This window comes from Zea mays, chromosome 3 (genome assembly GCF_902167145.1).
Source record: "Zea mays cultivar B73 chromosome 3, Zm-B73-REFERENCE-NAM-5.0, whole genome shotgun sequence".
Taxonomy (NCBI): domain Eukaryota; kingdom Viridiplantae; phylum Streptophyta; class Magnoliopsida; order Poales; family Poaceae; genus Zea; species Zea mays.
In genome coordinates this window covers 172,329,236-172,335,013 of record NC_050098.1, presented here as the reverse complement: position 1 = coordinate 172,335,013, position 5,778 = coordinate 172,329,236, and the positions used below count along the sequence as shown (strand labels likewise).

At 37.5% G+C, this 5,778-nt stretch overlaps 1 pseudogene; it reads left to right on the top strand.

Moving 5' to 3' along the window:
• Window positions 1–413: 413 nt before the first annotated feature.
• On the top strand, window positions 414–3,856 carry LOC103650889 (probable galacturonosyltransferase 11; annotated as a pseudogene).
• Window positions 3,857–5,778: the final 1,922 nt, after the last annotated feature.

Genomic DNA, 5,778 nt, shown 5'->3' with positions numbered 1-5,778 from the left:
AATTTGGTCGAGACCCTCGCCTTCGTGCAAAGCCAGATATCAACATGTTGGCAAAATTATTAGAATGTTGGCCTGACATGGAGTACGATGTTTCAGATTGCAAACAAGTAAGCTATACTCTTCATCATTTTTGTAATCTTGTTTTTTCTCTTACTAAAACTATTTTTTAACTTGCAGATTCTATTGCCCTTTTCTTTCTTGGGTCACTTCACCTTATATGTACTTAACATGGACACTAGAAGCATCTATATAATGGACTCCATGCCTATACCATCATGGTTTAAGGGTGATCATCCTAGCATGCATTATATCCATAATATACATTATATTGCCAATAATATGAATGCTGTCATGGAATTGGCTAATCCTACATGGAAAGACAATATTTATATGTGGCGTCGTATAGTACCAACATGGGTTCCAAGAACATTAAACTGGTAATTTTTTTTAACCCGAACAACTTATTAATTTTGTCTACATATATGTAACAACATATTATTTTAATTTGTAGGGATTTATCTGGCTTTCTTGTTATCAACTTTATGCACGATTGGAATGGTATACGGTTACCCTGCATTTGCACTGTGAGTACCTTATTTGTTCTAATACTTTGTCAATATTGTTCTTCTATAATTGATTATTAATCGAGTTCAATGATATGTAATAATGAATGTGCAGAATGGGAATGACCTGAGGACCAAATTCTTAGTAGAATTATTGAAGTACAAGGACAATGAATTCAAAGACAACATTCCAGAAAAAATACAAGAAATTATTAGGCACATCAGATAGATATGATTTTATTTGTAATGATACTCAACTTATTATCCTAATTAATTTTATTGCCTTTTAGGTTCGTAGTATCGTTAGGAACATTTGCCAACATATATTTTAGTTATATGTTGCAAATATGAAGGCAGTTCAGATTTCTGTACTTTCAAAGATGCATTGGTGTTTTAGAAGCTTCAGCTTATCCTACTGTAGTACTGTGCTTAAAAGACTCCTATGGGTTTCCATCTTTTTATTGGAAACGAAGTACCATACTATTGTACTGTACAGTGACTTACAGGCATGGAGGGATAGGGCTCATCGCACCTTCTAGCTTCGTGAGTCAAATGATTTTATAATTATTTCCTTTCTATGCTTCTGTTCTTATTTTGTGCTAAGCTGAACGGTGCTTGGTTGTAGTGAGCACAAAGGGATCTTTCTAGCTTACTCGAGGTAGCAGGCAACTGGCGACTGGTGAAACCACAGACTCAGTCCAACAGGTACTACTCAGGCCTAGAATAGGTGTTGTTGGTTGTGCTCGCGCCTCCAGGTCCGTGCTGCTGCCGCCCATTTCCTGTGTTCCTGCACTTTTGGTCCTGCTTGGAAGCTGGGATTGGGAGGCAAATCATTAGCTATGGCCAGTAGAACAGTCCCAAAGGCTGGGCAGGCCCTATTGAACAAACAATCGTTTGTATGCTTTCTTCTCATCTGGGGTGGACATGTAACAAAGAAGACCTAATCTGTATTATATGTCAATGTTCAGTAGTATGTGTAAATTGTGATGTCGTACTTTGATAAGTTCAAGTGATTATTTAGGGCCTTCTTGTTGTATCTGAACACTCCCAAAAGTATGGCATTTGGCAGCCATCATTCATTATTTCTTTTTTATGTTTCTTTTGGCGTCAAGCAACTTTCAGTAACACTTAAGCCTCTCTCTCTCTTAATTTGTAATATTTTAATGGCATGGATTTGAATCACTTCACTGAATTTCTTATTATAGCAATAAATCCTACCTGTGATACCTATTTGATGAGCCTTTTGAAACTGCACAATTGAGAGTTGAAGATGCCAAAGAGAGATCAGATGAATCATGAATAGAATAGGATACTGCCAAGGTATATGAGACCATTGTTGATTTGAGATTATGGTATAGGCTTTCTTTCAATAAAAGATAGCACCAAGCACTTAGTTGTTGTCAAAGGTTTGCAAACCTGTTACCTATCTGGTTAATTTTGGATGAATTTAAATTCTACTTCAGAAATGGCAGCTTCACATGACTTTTCTTCACTGGAAAGTGATGTTGGAGGAAATATCATTTTAAAATAAAAACCTCAATAGTACTGATGCTATGAGAATGGACTACTCAAATTAAAAATGTTAACACTTTCACATCTCATGGACTGTAGTTCAAAGATTGAGGTTTCTTCCTTCATTTCCTTTTGTACAAACTTGATTGGTTGCTTCTGCTGTAAGCAAAAGTAACTGTTCCATTTATGAACAAATTGCCCCTGTGCATATTCTCATGTTTTTCTTTTGATTTATTTCAGGATAATGGTTCAGAGATCGAGGAAGTCCCTCGTGAGAAAGTGAATTTCTCATAAGAGCTTTTAAGCAGCACATCATTTGCTCGCCAATTAGCGGATCAGATGACTTTAGCAAAGGCGTATGTCATCCTTGCAAAAGAACATGATAATCTTCAGCTTGCATGGGAGCTTAGTTCGCAGATAAGGAATTGTCAAAGATTGCTCTCTGAAGGGGTAGTTAGTGGGAGAGCAATCACTAAAGATGAAGCCCATCCTATAATAAGCCGGCTAGCATTGTTAATATACAAGGCTCAGGACTCTCACTATGATCTCAGCACAACAATAGTGACATTGAAGAACCATGCCCTGGCACTAGAGGAGCGTGCAAAGGCAGCAATTGTTCAGAGTGCTGAGTTTGGCCAGTTAGCAGCAGAATCCTTCCCGAAGAATCTGCACTGTCTAACTGTGAAACTGACCGAGGAGTGGCTTCGGAACCCTAAGCATAGGAGTCGCTCAGAGGAGAACCGGAATTCCACACGATTGGTGGATAATAATAATCTGTATCATTTCTGTATATTCTCTGATAATGTGCTGGCCACTTCAGTTGTTGTCAATTCTACAGTCTCCAATGCAAATCACCCTCAACAGCTTGTGTTTCATGTGGTCACCGACAGAATCCATTTTGGCGCAATGTCAACATTATTCCTCATAAATGACTTCAAAGGTTGTACTGTTGAAGTCCGATGCATAGATGAGTTCTCGTGGTTGAATGCTTCTTCATCTCCTCTTGTTAGGCAACTATCTGAGGTTGAAACTTAGGGTTACTATTACTCAGCTGGTTCCAAGAATCCTGAAAGAGAAATAAAATTCCATAATCCAAAGTTTGTTTCTCTATTGAACCATTTACGGTTCTACATTCCTCATACTTCCCAACTTGGAGAAGGTGGTGTTTCTTGATGACGATGTTGTGGTGCAAAAGGATTTGACTCAGCTGTTCTCCATAGAGCTGCATGGTAATGTCATTGGAGCAGTGGAAACTTGTTTAGAGTCGTTTCATCGGTATCACAAGTATCTAAATTTTTCGCATCCTACTATCAGCTCCAAGATTGATCCACATACTTGTGGATGGGCTTTTGGAATGAACATCTTTGACTTGATAGCTTGGAGGAAGGCAAACGCCACATCATTGTATCATTATTGGCAAGAGCAAAATTCTGACCTATTGCTCTGGAGAACAGGAACTCTTCCTGCAGGTCTTTTGACATTTTATGGCCTGATGGAGCCCCTAGACTGCAGATGGCATGTCTTGGGTCTCGGGTATGATGTAGACATAGATGATCGTATGATTGAGAGTGCTGCTGTTGTGCACTATAATGGAAACATGAAACCCTGGCTGAAGTTGGCTATTCGCCGTTACAAGTATATATGGGAGCGGTATGTGAATATCTCACACCCGTATGTTAGAGAGTGTATGTTGCATTAGAAAGTCTGCAAATCTCTGTATGTTCTTGCATGGCACTGAAGCTGCATGCTTCAGTTTCTTCACATGAGGCTGCTTTTGAGCACCTTATGTGCTAGAAAGTTCCAGAGGTAGAATATATACTCAAGGGACAACATCAAAGAAGTCAACTGTTAAGTTTTCTTTTTGGGTTGGGAGAAGATTCATTTTGGGATGAAAATAATTCCTTTGCAGAGTTTACATACAATTAGGACTGGAAAATTTAGCAGTCTAACCAGATACATCTGGATAGATACTGTAAAAGAGATACAGTTGGATCAATGAACATTCTTTTTTTGGATTTAGGAAATGCAAATTGTGAGCTCAACTGTGCAGGGCCAGTGGTGTTGGATTCTTTTAGTAGTATCTTGTTTTATAGCGGCGAAGAAGGCTCTGCCTCCCTCGTATAAGTAGCTCCTTTTAGTAATATCTTGTTTTATACTGGCTGGATGCGGAGCTCGTCGCCCTTCAAGGCCTACTGATGCTCTGCGGCTTCCCACGATGCTCATGATGTCGAAGTCTGCAGTTGCTAGACTGACCCGAGTAATTGCTAAGTTTTGTAGAAAATGTTTAGGCCCATTTTTAACGCATGAATTTCGTATAGGCTGTATTTCACACAAAATACACAGGGACAAACATTTTTCCTGCCTTCCAAATAGGCCATTAGGATTAGTTGAAGTTCCAGTTTGATCATAGGCACCTAGGTCGATGCCTTTAGTAAGATGTAAGCAATCTGTCTTCTGGCCAGGTTGAGCAAGGCTTAGCTGTAGTGTATCAGTGTGGTACAGCTGATGTATTTATACTGTACAATCTAATGAGACTGTACGAATTAGAGCTATCAAAACCTGCACAGATATTTCACAATAAACTCTTAGGTTATATATTGCTCGAGACTTGTGAATATTTTGTTATTGCTTCCTGGTTCAAAGCCATGATGCAAGGTACACGCGCATAATTATGACTTCTCATACAAGACGGGATGTCAAGGCTCCGGTCTTTTTGGAGACATCATAACCTATTTGTTTAGCTTTAATCCATTCTAGTTTGTACTAATTATACAGTGCTTTATCCTAATCGTATCCGTGAACCGTGACAATTTATTTTGTTCAGAAAACCGTAGCGAAGCACGGGCATTTGACTAGTTAACAAAAACAAGTGTAAAAGGGCATTTTACACTATAGTTATGATTTAAGTGAGGTTTCTGTACCAAATTTTATTTTTGTCCAGATTCAAAGGTGATATTAGGTCTCTGTGTTAAAAATCACAGAAAAAGACCTACTGGATATTTAGTTGTGAGTTTCCAAAGTTTAATGCCAAAAAGATACTTATAACTAACTTGTTATTTGAAAAATATCAAACAACAGAACTCATATTTTTCCTATGTTCATAATAACAAAGTATTAGTTATCCCAAGGTTTGGGGTGTTTTCTCCTCTGGATTATTTCTCTAAGATTTTCCTAAGTTTTCATTGTTTTCATAAAATAAAAGGCATCTCATTTATTTGGTACTAAACAAGGGTCTAATGAAATTTTTCAGTGAACTATATTAAATAAGTGAGCTAACAAAAATGTGGTTGCTCCCTGGTTTCTATTTTAAACCACCTTTTCTATTTTCTTTAACTTTGAGCAAAATGATTTTAAATGGTAAAACCTACCTTAATTTGGTGTACTGAGGGGTTTACTATTTTTATACAGATTAGGGAGTGATTAAGTACTTCCCTGATTTTTCTTAACCTCAGTCCAACAGTGTAACTATTTTTCCCTCTATTATTTAGCTTTTGGCCAAATCAATATTTAATTCGAAACTTTAAATTCTTCTGCAATACTAAGGAGGTTTTGCATTTTTCCTAGGTAGTTCACATTATTTAGAATCAGGCAAAATTGGTTTGACCAAATTTGGTTGAATAAAACTGAAGTTATGAACTTTACAAACTCTGTTTGCATTTAAATTAGAAATATTAAAAAGGTTTTCTGGAAAACCAGTTTACAC